General features: G+C 27.4%; 1 non-coding gene across 1 annotated transcript; it reads left to right on the forward strand.

The window, feature by feature from the left end:
* Window positions 1-346: 346 nt before the first annotated feature.
* Window positions 347-426, forward strand: TRNAL-UAG. The gene has a single exon. It is a non-coding gene; the product is annotated as a tRNA-Leu (tRNA).
* The last annotated feature ends 15,429 nt before the right edge of the window (window positions 427-15,855 follow it).

Genomic DNA, 15,855 nt, shown 5'->3' on the forward strand with positions numbered 1-15,855 from the left:
AACCTATATAACTTTCTGCTCAAATTTTTTTTATTATGGAGAAAATTACTTTTTCCACACTCCTTTAAATTTGTCCTTACAAATTATCTCAAATAAGTCGAAAGAAACACAATATATACCCTAAACCCTTCAATTTTTTTTAAATTTTTTTTAATTGCGTTTCAGCGAAAATTTATTATTTTAATTTTAAGTGGCATTTGAGTATTAAGCAACAGTTTGATCGAGTGGTTTAAGGCGTTATTTTTAGGCATTGGTTCGAAAGGGCAGGTGCGGGTTCAAATTAATATTTTTTTTCCCTTTTTCATGTTTAATGCCAAATTTATAATCCCAATCATTAATAGTCAAAGACAGTTTGGCCGAGTGGTCTAAGGCGCCAGATTTAGGCTCTGGTCCGAAAGGGCGTGGGTTCAAATCCCACAGCTGTCATGTTTTTTTTTTTAAATTTAATTTAATATTTTATTGCTTTTGCTTGCCAGCTCAACTTTATGATTCCAATTATATATATTTCTGTTATTTCTGTCTTTTTATCATATTACATAACTTACAAATCTATACTTTTTTCTTTAAATATATATTACATATCGATACACTTTTTAGCATTCATGAATCATTAAAATATTCTTTATGAAATATTTAAAAACTAACCGTATAGAGATACATTGACGGTGTGTTTGGACTAGTGGCAAATCTTCACAAATAATGTTGGAGAGCCAAAATAATATGTACAAAATTTATATATTTAATTATTGTCATTAATACAATAAAATTTAATACATAATTTAATATAACTGTATCTAAAAAATTGTATCTACAAAAGAAATTATATATTATAAATACGAGACTCTTCACTTGTAATTATTTTTTGAACCTTATGAAAAAACTCACCTAATCGAACAATTAAATTATTAGTATTTTGTTCCTAGTATGTATGTAAAGAAGTTGAATTTGTTTCTTTAAAAAATAAATCTATCATTTTTTTTTATCAATATATCTATTTTTTTTTAATTTTAAGATTAAAAAACAATTTATCATAATCAAATCAAATATTCAAAAACGTAATTACTAAAAGAAAACTTTATGATAATTGAGCAACAATTAAAAATCGGTTATGAAAGAACACATCATATTATTTTTTCTTTATATTCATAAAAAGTGAATGTACACATACTAAGACTCATGAGATTAAAAAGATAATAGTAACTATTAAACTAATATTTCACAAATTTTCTTTATTTCTTTTTTAATAATAGAAGAAAACATATAAAATATGAGAGTAAAAGTAATGAATATGTGTCTAACTTACTTATTTCTTCGTAAACAAAAAGGAAAACATGTGACACTGGTGGATGAGTACAATATGTGATAAATTTAAAATACAATAAAAATAAAAAATATCTTAATAAATATGTGTATTCTTGTTTTATTATTTATTAATATTAAATGTTGTGTTACAAAAAGAATAAAAAGATATCTAATTTAATTTTTACCAATTTTTAATGTATAAACTACATTATAATTTAAAAAATAAAAATTTTAAACTATATAAATATGTTAATTTTAAAAAAATTAAAAATTTTAGAGGGGGGAGTGGGGATTGTAGCCATTGACATGCGTTGAAAAAATCAATTTTAATTAAATCAATTTCATGGACGTGAAAGCTAATGCTATTTGCTTTTACGTGGAAATGAATCTTTTAGTTTTAAATTGATTTTAAAATCAAACAAACATAGATTTTATGTTGATAAACCAATTATATGTCAAAAGGACGTGCAATCAAATAGACACTGAATCCCTTTTTCAATTTCATATCAATATTTATTGTTCTTTGCTCCCATTTGTTTTAAAACATATTTTATATGCTCATTATAAGAAAATGTTTTATTAACAATTAATTTTAGTGACAAAAAAATGTTAGTCACTATAATTAGGTCTCTGAGAGTGAGTGGATGTATGAGTAAAATTTGTGAAAGTTTCTGAATAATTTAATGAATGAGATAAATTAAAAATTAGGTTTATGGGAAGAAAAACAAGATTATCAAATTGTCTTTGATTTTAAAAGTAATTTAAAATTATAATTATATGAGTTAGATTTATTTTAGAAAAAATATTAAAGTTAATAAATTAAAATAATATATTCTAATAAAAATATTTATAAAAAAATTTAATAAAAAAATTAAAATTAATAATTACTTTTTAAACTTTTTTATAACAATTTTGAAATTTTAGGTATTAATTAGTTTCTTAAACATAATTTTAAAAGTCATATTTTTAATTATTATCATAATTAAACTGAAAAATAAATTGAGGACATAAATGTAATTTGCTTGATATCCCCTCAAATCATGCATAAGAGAGAATAGTGGAAAATGGAGGAATCCCCATCCACGAAAGAGCATGTGGCGTGTGTTTGTTTCCTACGATTTACACCTAAATGGAAGCATGAAGTTCACGGTTGTAGGGAAAGAGGTCCCGCATCCAAGTGAATCCATATTCAAAAATAAACACACCCTTAAGGTTTTTGGTTTGAAGGTAGTGCCAATTTTTTGTGAAAGTTTGACTCAAGTTTCAATAGTATGATATTACTCTTGGAAATATTCATTAGTAATATTAAAGTCAATGATTTGTTTTGGTGACCGATTTAGACGATTACAATATGGGTGAAGAATCCTATATGTGATTGCTTGTATCAAACGTCTTTCTGACAAGGGTTTTAGACAAATGCGTCTCATTATTGTGAACTTGTGATAAAACGACACTATAAGAAAGTCATTATTGAGTTACTCGTGGTTGGAAATGTTTTTGCCCAATGAGAAGTGTACAAATGTAGAAGAGACTCACTCGGAAAGATTCTTAGGAATCCAAGTATTAGACCGTGTTCTCTTGCAAGAAATTACTATTCAAGGGTGATAGGAAACACTGATTTTGAGAGATTTTTCGTGTTTCTTTTAACTAAATGGAAAGCAAGGGAAGACAATGGTTTGGGAGATCTCTCTCCATATGTCACCCCTTTTCCAAGATGACATTTGAGAGTGATTATAACCATTTTACCAATATACCCTAATTATTTTATTACAAAATACAACAACACTGCACCCTCATATGTTCTCATGTGTACTTCTTTAGATATTATGTGATATTTTGGGTTGACTTTCTATTAATGGTGTGATTAAAAATTTTTATTTTTTTATTTAATATTGAAAATTAAAATATTTAATTTTTCTAATCAAATACATTATAATATTTTTTCAATTAATAAATATTATTAATAATTTTATTCATCATAAAAAAATTAAAGTTAATTACAACTTATCTAAATATCATTTTATAACATTTTTAACACTAAGAACAATTTGATAATTTTACTTTTTCATCTATTAAGTTTTATTTTTTATTAGTCACATTAGTCAAATCTTTTATCAACTTTAACAAAATTTACTATCTAATTAACTTTGTGAAGCCCACTTTCTGCATTTTTAAGTTTTGGGCCCAACTTGGTAAAAGGTTGTAGACCAACCCATTTGTTTCAACTTCAGGAAACCCCTTCAGCTTTTCCACTCAACACTTTACTATTTTTCTCATGCATCCAAAACAATTCCAACTCTTTCTCTCCTTTGAAGCAGAAGTTGAGCTAAGAACCTTACAAAACCCTCCTCCTAGCTAACTGAACAGTTCGTCCCTCCGTGTAAGTCGAACTCAAACCCTTTTTTGTTCCTTTTCTTTTCAGTTCCAAAGTTCTGGCCTGATGCGGCTTGTGGTCAAGTAACTGACTTTGTCTTTCGTGTTCTTGTTTTCTAGCTTCTTAAGCTGTAGACGTGCGGTATTTCTCCTCTGGTTGGTCTTGGTTTTGCCTGGGTTAGCATCTGTCAAGGTAAGGGAAGCTAGGGTTCAACGTTTTTTTTTTTTTAAGAATATTGCATGTTTGTTGGGTTATGAATCACGTTTATAATGTCTATTTATTGTTGTGATTGTATGGAAATGATAATGCATGCGTGAGAATGGAGGAATCTGTTATTTTCGCCCAAACGAGTGACTCTCACCTAAGCAAGAATAGTAGAAACTCACCCTTGTTTCTGCTCGAGTGGTCGCTCAGGCGAGGAATCTCAACTTTTGAGCGAGAGTAATCTCGCCCAGGCGAGAAGGTCTCACTTAAGTGAGAACTTGCAGAAACCTCACAGTGCCATTGTTCGAGCTCTCGCCTAGGCGAGAAGGGTTCACTTGATCAAGAGAATCCCTTTTCGCTTGAGCGAGGACCTCTAGCTTGAGCTAGACTCGTGCATGAAAACCGTAATTGTTGAATTTGTTCCATGATTGATTGATTTACTTTTTAAAGCACAAATAATGGTGCCATGTATGCTTTTTGTGATGTAATGAGACTGAAATTGTTGTGCTTGGTATGAAATGATAATGGATGCATGAGAATATGTATATGGTATGTGTTTGACGTAATTCCATGAGTCTCTTGGAGGGGCTTTATGGTGGTGTTATTGTAGTGTATGTAATGAAATAAGGATTCAAGCGAAGTTGCATTATGCCACTCTAACAAATTAGTCAGACTCACATAGAGTAAATTGGTTCAAGTGGTGAGAGTAGTGAGAGGTCCTAGTCTCTGGAAAGATAATCGCCTTAGATGATCATGGACTAACCTTTTTTGCGTGGTAAGGTGAAACTCATTGGCAATGGCTCTGCAGAGCATTAGAGACCACCACAAGTGCAAGCAACCTGAATCCGATCTCATTACATGTATCCAGATAATTGAGTTAGAGGGTCTATCATGGTTGCTATCACATGTTACTTGTGTTTAATAATTTTCTTGCTCACATATATGTTAAAATCATTTTCACTAGCTTACCCTTTCTTTCTCTTTGTGTCTATTTCTTGTTTGATTTTCCTTTTTGCAATGATCACCAAATGTTGGTGTGAGCAGATCTAGATACCCCTGGTGATCACCATGGTAATGGAGATGTTGCTGTTTAGTTAGGTGATCACCATACTGATTGTGAGTCTCTTTCGAAGAACAATTTTATTTTAAATTCTTTGCTCTGTGAGCAATCTTTGGCTATTTTGCTTTATGAACCACGTTTATGGCATTGTTTTGTGCCTTTCATCTTTCCTTCTTGTCAATATATTTTGGATAACTGTAATGATTGATTCTTCTATACTTATGTCGTGTGTTCTACTTTATATTATAATTTGTGATGTTTTATTTACTAGAATTTATCTATTAAATGGAATGTCACAAACTTCACTATCATCTCCAAATCCATTAAAAAGAACAATATAAACTTCATTTTCAATTTCATCCAAATCAATTATTTCCCTCTTTTTCAAATCATTCTTTCCGAAAGAATACACCTTAATGTTTGTAGGTAATTTATGTAGATTGGTTCAGATAGTATTTGATTTTGAGAATTCTGTTTTAAGTAAGGGGAATAAGACTGGTTATTGAAGGAAATGTGGAAAATAATAATACATGGGTTTTTAGACTTGGTTTGAGTTGCAAAAAAGAAAGAAAAAAAAAAAAAGGAAGCTGGGCAATGATTTCAGTGATGTTGCGGTACCATTAGAACATTAAGATGAGTTTTTTTTTCTTCTCTAAATACACCTCTTTCTCTCCCTTCAGACCATTTCCTTTAAACTTCTTCTTCTCCAATGTGACCCTTTGATCTTCAAACTAATTACATGAGAGTGCAAATCCACACACACCCACATATATCAACTGGAGTAATTGAATTCATTAAAACAAAAAACAAATACATAATAAATGTGCTTTATGATATCAATAAACAAAGATAATATTTAAAATATTGACGGTTACTTTAATATTTAAAAATGATAAATATTTATTTTTCTGAAATCCACACAAAAAATAATGAAGGATTAGTGGAATGAATTTCTGTTAATCTTATCTATCTATTTTATTTTAAATAAAATGTTTAAATTAATTAAATAATAAATATATTTACTTTTTTATAAAGAAATTATTAACATCTTTGTACATTGTTTTCCTTTTTCTTCATTAATAATTTTTTTTAATATAGAAAGTACATTTAAAATAAGATAAAAGGATAAGATGAAGAATAAGTAAATCCATTCGACTTTAGAGTAAATGAATTCCGGTTCCAAAACTATAATATAAATAAATACAATGAATATACATACCACTTTTTTTATGATAATAAAAGACAATAAAATTAAATATAAATAATTTTCACAATTTAATTATAGATAAATTTTATTTATTTTATAAATAATTTGTATTTATTTAGTAGATGACTTTTGTTTATTTAATTTAAAAAATAGTTAAATTTAAAATATTAATTAAATTTGAATAAAACAGTACTTTGAAGGATAAAAAATAGACACCGAAAAGGAAAATTCATATATATATGTTTGACTGTGAAGGCCACAATTTGAAACATATGTAATTTGTAAAACTCATTCATTTGTGAGTTTGTCCCAGTCCACGAGATTAACAATCCATCTCGTTTAAAGAAAACTTAGAAATTCAGAATGTGTGGGTGGTTCACAAACCCAAACCATTCTCTAATGATTTAGCTTCTATAATTAGATTGGATAACTTAACCTTAATTAAAATAATATGAAATAATAAAGATTATTTACTGAAAAAATATGTATAATATACACGTACTTGATGTATTCAAATTAAAATATGGATGTATTTTCGGATTTTTTTAATATAAATATTTCAAGAAAACAATTATCTATAAATTAAAATGAACTTATGTTAAAGTCAAAGTAAAATTTAGAAAAATTACAAAAAAATATCTTTATAAATTAGTTTATATATAAATTGATTTTAACTTATAAAAAAAATATTTTAATTTTATTTTCTATTTTTTTAGAGGAGTCTTTATGAAGAAAATTTATTCTAACCTAACTCCAATGTCCTATTTTAACACATTTTAGCATAAGAATATATTGAAGAAAAATTAAATAAACTTCTTTAGAAACTAAAGTTAAATTTAGCTTGTGCTAAGTTAATAAATAAATAAGTTATATGAGAGAATTTTATAAATTAATTTATGGATAATTTAATTTTAATATATAATTTTTATTATATGAGAATTGTCCATGACAAAAAAAAAATTGAATGTTGTGGCTATCTTAGCATAAATCTATTGAAAAGGTAGTAGAAATATTTAATATAAACAATTATAAGTTTGTTAGTATTTACTTACATGCCACTTCAAGTTTATCTTAAAGCGATGGTGTTCTACTACAAGTGAGAGAAAAAAATGTAGAAGATTTCGTATATATGAAGTTGGTAGTTTGATGTATGTTAAGATTTGTATAAGACTAGACTCATGTTGTCAGTCATTTCCTTGCTAATCCTAAAAATATTTATAGAATTTGTTTATGCTTTGGAAGTAGTAAGCATGTGTTAAATGGTTATGCAAAGGCAAAATATGTTGGTGATATGGATTATAGGCAATCTACTAGTGATGATATGATGACTTTTGTAAGAAGAGCAATGCTATGACAATCAAGACTATAAAAATGCGTTGCTCTATTTTCTACAGAGGTAGAATATATTGTTATAAGAGAAGTTGCTAAGGAGCTCTTGTAGATGCATAACTTTTTCCAAATTATAATCATCACAAGAAAAATATATTTTGTATTGTGATTATCAAAATGCAATTCATCTCAATAAGAACATGACCTTTTTTTTGGTTAAATATGTTTTTGATCTTTAACTTTTAGTGAAAATTGGAAATAGTCCATCATCGAAACTTTAGCCTAATTTAGTCCCTCAACTTTGGAAATGCATGTATTTAGTCCTTTTAACCAAATTTTTTTAAGTTTATTTGACGTTTTAAATGCATTTCATGATAGTATTTGAGTTATTTACATCGTTTAACTCATTTTCACTTCAATGTTTACTTAGAAACGTGTTTAAAACATCAAATAAACTTAACAAAATTTGGTTAAAAGGACTAAATTCACCCATTTATTAAAGATGGGGGATTAAATTGGTCTAAAGTCTTGAGGAGAGACTAATTCCAATTTTCACTAAAAGTTAAGGGACCAAAAACATATTTAACCCTTTTTTAATTTTATTCTTTTGATATTTTCCATCAAATTTTGTATAGTAGGGATCTCCCATTAAAATCACGTCCTTATGAATTCCAACCTTTAATCTCATAAATTATTATTCTATCTTCCCATTTCTGAAATTTTGTTCCTTTTTGTTGTTTGAATTGGCATATAGCCTTGGATAAATCTCCATGAGAAGTGCATTACCTAACCACTTGTCCTTTCAAAATTTGATCTTACGCTTCCTACCTCTCCATGATACACTATCCACAAACCAACTCCCTTGTTCTTCTTTCCCATTTGATTTCATCATGTTTCTCCACCACCATGATCAATTGTTATTATGAATGATGCTCGTTAAAATACTCCCCGATCCATACTTAGATTCAAAAACCTCTTTCCATAATCCTTCTTTTTCCATTCCTAACCTCTACCACCATTTTCCTAATAAGGCCCTATTAGATAGTGGATTTTCTTGATTTCTTTCCCCACACACATTGACATTTTGAAGAATCACAAGTAAAATAGTGCTAGTCTTGTTATTATAAATTTTACCAAACATGTTATTCCTACAAATGATAAATGTTCCCATTCCATCTTTTTATTTTGTTGTACATTCTTCCAAAAAGAGTGTTTTCTATGGTTTTTCCACTAGTGACATATCTAAATATCTAAATGGAAAACTCATAATGTTACAATTAGTATTTCAAAATATCTTTCAGTTGTATTCTTCTCTCACCCCTTCGATTTTGCTCTTGAAAAGGTTCATCTTAAGAACATAAGCAAGTTCAAAACCTCTTAAGATGCATTTTAAGACCATAATATTCTTTGTTTTCTGTCCACATAAAAATAACATGTCATATGCAAATTATAACATATTTATCTCAACATGTTTACTACTCATCTTTACTCCTTCTAGCATCATTTTTCTGATAGTTTGTCACATAATTCGCCTTAACCTTTCAGCTACAATTAAAAATAGAAATCGTGCAAGTGGATTGTCTTATCTAAGACCTTTGTCTGATTTAAATTCTTTAATTGAAATTTCATTATCTAGTATCGAGATAGATAATAATTCTAGTCAAATCTTCACTCACTAATCCATTTTGAATTAAAACCTAATTTATCCATCATATAATACAAAAAAACCTCACCTTATTAAATTTATTAAATTGTATGCTTTCATACTCAACCATGAAAACTATGCATCTTTTCTTCTTTGGTCTTATTTCCTCTAAAGTTTCATTGGCTACCTATACACTCTCAAGTAGCCCTCTACCTTCCAAAAATGTAAATTGTGCTTGGTCAATACTCTTTTCAATCTTTTAGAGAGTGCTTTAAATATTATCTTATAAACACATCCCACTAGCGGTATTAGTCTATTATTATTCATTATTTAGTGACTAACTCAAAGATAAATGCGTCAACAATAACCTAAGTTTCAATATCTATTTTTTTCTTCTAAATCCCATACACATACATTGAGCACATATTTTACTTAAGATAGAGAAGATCCTGGTCCATATTGAGCTACACTTTGGGATCCATCATACGTGAAAAGCCCAAAGTTTTTGCTAAACTATGCTTAATCCTAATGCCCTCTAAAATTGAAATGCATCCACTCTTTGATAAGCATATTTAAGATTTTAAAGTATGATCATAAGTTGATAACACTTCTTTTTTAAGTTAATTAACCTGCAAGCTACCCTAATCATATTTGTAATCCAAGTAGGTTTTGGCTTTCAAATTTTATAAGCAAAAGATGAGTTGAAAGTTGAAATGGACATGATTAGCTTTAGGCTGGAACTATAATCTGTTTCTCCTTTCTTCACGACAGCATGGAGATTGAATTTTGTTAATGTTGCGTTGCTCTTTTTTATTCTTGCAGCATGTTAGGTGAATGTTGAGTTGTCTAACTCAATAATTAGAGAATTCAATCTGCTACATATGGAATTCATACCCACATGCCTAATCTCTCCAACTACCAAAATCTTGGGACCATATTCTTGTTTTCAACAAGTGAAGTTCGAGGAAATTCATAAATAATCCATGCAATTATGATTTATGTTTGCCTCAAAACATGCTTCGGCTTAAGGACCAAACAAGTAAAGTTTTTGTTTTAGGCTTCAAAAGAAAATGTTTTGTTTCGATGGATCCGAGTCGGTCCGGCAGCATTGTTACGAACAACGATCACTTTTTTGAGATATTGTTAGTTTTAGATTGTGGATCTCTATCATGGTTTTGTTTTAAAAAACGTCTCGAAGGATGAAAGAAGGAACAAATATTTAAACTGAGTTTGACCTGGACTTCTAAACGAAGTGAAACTTATCGGGTGTTCGAAAATATATCTCAAAAACATTTTTTAGTACTCCAAAAAAGTTTCAAAAAAAGTATTTTAAATAAAATTGTGATATATGTTTTAAGCTTTCCACGTTTTTAAACGGCCAGTGTCAAAACATAACCTCTTGGGTATATTTCATGTCTTTAAACTCCAAAATTTTACTTAAGGATTGATCTACATTTAAAAAGGGAATGGCATGATGGTACCAAAGCTAGAATATATGAAGATCGATTCAAGACTTTCATGAATTGAGACCCACCAAGCTTTTTGTAGCATAATAGTTTACTAACAACAGGGAAATGAATGAACGGTGTGCCTGGTCAATCAAATGGGCAAATCTTTTCTACCAAATCCTATTTGCATTTAATTTATGAAAATTTTGTTCTTTGGGGCTTGGGGACCAATTAGAATGGTTTCAGAATATCTTCAATCTGTGGGTGCAAAGCAAACCCTAAAGGTAGGGCCTTTATTTTTAGGGTTTAGAGATTCGTGATTATTTGATTAATCCAAGAAATTAAATGAAATAATCAATGGTTCCAATTGCTTCTGATTTTGTGATAAAAAAAATGTATAGGTGGAGATTGGGTTTCTCAAGCCCTAGTAGTAAAAGCTTCACTCCTACTTACCCTACTTAACTAACTTGAAACTAGATGATGCAACAGCTTTTTATATCTACGAAATATAATCTATTTAGGTTAATATTTATCACATAAACATTATGATGTAACAGTACTATTATAGTTTTTTTTTCCTTTTAAATTCATAATAAATAAGCTTTATCCCAATTCTTTTATGAATTTAGAAATATTCCACAAAATATTTGTACAAAAATTGTTTAACGAAATATGAAAAATTCTATTTGTGAAAGGGTATTCGGTAAAAGAAATTTTGCTCATATCTCATAATTATATCATTGGAATTATGAATTTTAGAAAATGTAAATCTTAGAAATGACTAATTTGTATTTGGTATTGGAAACCAAAAAGCTTTAAGGGTTTGTTCTCATACGAAGAAATACTATAGTAGATGAATAGGGAAAGAAACAATTGTTCTTTTTTGGGGAAAAGAAGCGACGAAAAGGCGATTAATTGCGAGATTGCTGCATAGAGTCGATCTCTCTTTTTCGAAGAGAATTGTGAGATAAATATGGCAAATTATCACACTATCCTTATTATCTATGTTATTATATGTGAAAAAAATCAGGTCGTTGTTGCACTCATAAGCATGGACTCGAGGTTTGCGAACGAGATTCCTGATACACACATTTGTATCTAGTTCCAGCTGTCCACTTACCACACTTGTATCCGGTTACAAATGATTCAGTATCCAAATACACGTTACTTGTATCCGATTCCACACTACATTTGTATCCAATGTTTATTTTTTTTTTTAAATTAAATATTAAATTTTCTAAATCAAATTTATTTTAATATTTTTTTTTCAATTCATAAATATTTATAATATTTTTATTTATGATACTAATATATGAAAAACTAATTACAATTTATCTAAATATTATTTAATTATATTTTTTAACACTAAGGACAATTAGGTCATTCTACATTTTCATTTATTAAATTTAATTTTTTTTAGTCGCATAAGTTAATTTTTTCACAAACTTTCACAAAAATTACTCTTAAATCAATTCTACTATCACTCCCAAATCCATAAAAAAAAATATAAATATCACCTTCTAATCAACCCAAATCAACTATCTCCCTCAAATCATCACCCGTCTAAAAACACACCTAAAACTTTTATTTGAATAATTAATGTGTTACTACATTAACATTCAATAAAAGACATTATCAGAAACCTTTTTTAATGTGAATGCTACTTCTCCGTTACTTTTTATATATCGGTTGTTTAATAGAATAATTTTTTTCTTTTTATTTATTATTTTTTAAATTTTTACATAATATATATTTTTAAGCCTATATGGAAAGAAAAATGTAATAGGATATTAAAATAGGAAAACTGAAAAGAGTTATCATTTGATAACTTACTTAAATTATATAGAAATTGGAAAAAATAAATAAATTAAGGATGAAGAAAAATCTTAAACAACTATCGCAAAAGAAGACAAACTATCTTTTAAATTGTGAACTATAGAAACATTAATTTTCAAGTTTATGTTAAAAAAACCTGAACATTCTCATCATGTAACCTAATATCTGCAACATAATATATGGAAGGATTGTTATATTCCTATTTTATTCTTAATATATTTCAAAATAAAGATAATGAAAACAAAAATAAATTATTTAAATGTTAAAATATATTTACACACATTTTAATAATACTGATATTATGAAATAGAGTTTATATATTATTAATGTTATTTTCTTAGAAATATTAGGGAATGTTTCTCTCTCATTGTATCCGTAAATTGTTTTTGTTTTGGTAAATTATTAAATGACTGATAAAATACTTTATAACATAATATAAAAATATTAAACTCTATTTTTAATTATTCAAATTTTATAAATAAATGCGTACATAAATTTTACTTATTTAATGAGACACTTATTAAAATATTTGTAATTTAAATGCATCCCAAGTTCACTAATATAGATTTAAGGCTACATTACGGGTAAACAATTAAACGGGAGTATATATAACAATTCAGTTAGGATACATTTAGTGCTTGGAATATGAGTTCTAATTTTAGTTTGTCATAATTGAATAATTGAATTAAAATTAAAAGTTCTTATGATTCAAAAATAATAAGAGATTAAAAATTGAATTATAATTTTATTTTAATGTTTCTAATCAGGAAAAATTATAATTGGGGATTTGATTAGAAAAATCATCGATCACAAGGGGGAAGATAGATATGGTAGACAGCTAACGACAACTTATTATAAGCATTAAAAAATATAATAATAATAATAATAATAATAATAATAAATAGTGTTGAATAAATATAATGTGAAATTGTATATGGGTGTGAAAAAATATAGGGTAAAATGTGCTCATGTAAAACTTTAAATATATTAAATATATTTCCCAAAGTAGTTTTGTTCATGTAAAAATTTAAACCATTTTTTAATCCTTCTTTTCTTAGTATACAGATTAGTTTCAACATGTAAATTTACCATTAAAATTGGTTTTGGTTATATTTATAAATAAGCTGATAAGTTAGTTTTGATTTATAAAAAATCATATAAGTGGTTTAATAATTTTTTTTTTCATAATAGCTATAGTTGATTTATGTTTGGAAAGATGTAATTTTTATTATAAGTTTTGTGGTCTCCTCATACTTTATATATATATATATATATATATATATATATATATATATATATATATATATATATATATATTTTAATAAACTTTCCTATGATAACAAATTATTGATGAACTTTAGGATATTAATATAATTGAGATGTTAAAATTTATAATGATACTTAATATAGTCTTATTTTTATATATATAACTAACTTTATATTAAAATTCCACATAAAATTTGCATTTATATTATTAAATAGAATCTAAAAAGACATGTTTAAATTTTAGAGATATAAAAAATATACTTAAATCTTAAAGACACAAAAATAATACAAAGTTTTTTATAACATGTTTAATATGAGTGACCTTATTATTATTGAAATTAATTGAATTTAGATTCAAGTTTCAAAAATTTGAAAAAAATAATAAAGAAATTAAAGACATTAAATAAGTAAATAAGTAATTTTTCTATTGTAAATAAGGAAATAATCAAAGAAATTAAATAAAAAAATTTACTCTTTTAATTGTCGTCCGTCTTTCGGTTTTCAATAAATTTATTTTAACTATTTTTGAAAAAGTAATTACTTTAAATAAGTAAATAAACAAATAACTAAAATAAAAAATATAATAATGGTAATTAGTACTTTACTTAACAAATAAACAATGAAATATTAGTATTGATTAATATAATGTATAACCAAATATTTAAATTTGTATTTATATTTAAAACATTTGAATTAAAAAAATAAAAGAATAATTAAAGTTATTAAGTAAATAAAGGCTTAAGTAAATTTATAAAATATAGATAGTTTATAGTATTCCGATATAAATAATAACTAACACACACACACACACATATATATATATATATATATATATATATATATATAGTTTTACAATATCTAAATAATCTTTACTTTAAATTTTATTTTTTAGATTAATTAAATTTAAAAAAATAAATAATGTGCATTAATTCATAATAGGTTCATTAAATATTCTTCATTCTATCATTAAAAAACCTTAGAATTCATCATTTCAAGATTTTTAAAATAGTTTTATAATGCATTCAAGATTTTTAAAATAATGTTAAAATACATTGTATTATTTTTATGTAACATTTTATTAATATTCATAAAACTAAAATGATAATTTAAGAATATTGCATTTAAAACCATTTTTTTTTCAATTAATGTCCTTGGAAATAGAAATTGTAACATCCCAATTTCAGCAGCTTAAAACTAATAAAAATAGGGAGTTTCATCATAGTTCCAAAACAGATAATCCAGTGTACACAATATATTAATACAGTCTTACAAAAGATATGACTATAAAAATATATCGCTTATACACTTAAACTAAACTAATAAACTCTATACTTAAACTGACCACTGCTAAAGCTCCCACTGGAAACCTCCTTCTCAACACTTAAACGATGACTCTTCATCCTCCAGAAGCGCCTTTGACACTGTAACCACATCTGCTCCCACCGAATAGGTGATCATCGCAAAAGGAAACATACAACACGAGACAGACACACAGAAAGCAAGGGTAAGCTAATCTGATTAAATGAATCATACAGTTCAATTATAAACAGAAATCATGCAATCTTTCTCATTTTCACCAGAATCACATAAATCACCCCAAACACAATGCAGATATATTACTCTAGACTCGATATCCGGATTATGTAAGCGACATTGGATCTCTGGGTGGCTTGCACCTGTGACGGTTCCCAAACTCTGCAGAGTTTGGACACAAGGGGTTATCACCCAACCACTCCCAAGGTAAGTCCCCTTCGCGTCTGTGACTGAATCGGGTCCACAGACTAGGACCTCCTGCTACTCCTCACGACATAATCCATTACACTCTACATGAGCCTTAATGGTTATTAGAGCGTCAGGATACCAACCCATACGGAGTCCTCATGTCCTTACACACACTAACATACTCTTCTGAATTTCCCTTGAAATTCTAATTCAACCACTTCTTCTCATATTCCAACTTCATGCAATTTCACCACACATATTACCAGTCATAACAATTCATGCATATCATAACTAAGTTCACATTTTAACATTTAAACATAGTTTCATCCATTAGAAACAAGGGAAATAACACTCAACTGCAGAGGTTCTCGCCCAAGCTAGAATATCTCGCCCAGGCGAAAGGGCTCTCTCGCTTAGGCGAGTCATTCTCGCCTGAGCGAGGCTTGAAACAGAGAACAACCC

This window comes from Vigna unguiculata, chromosome 7 (assembly GCF_004118075.2).
Source record: "Vigna unguiculata cultivar IT97K-499-35 chromosome 7, ASM411807v1, whole genome shotgun sequence".
Classification (NCBI taxonomy): domain Eukaryota; kingdom Viridiplantae; phylum Streptophyta; class Magnoliopsida; order Fabales; family Fabaceae; genus Vigna; species Vigna unguiculata.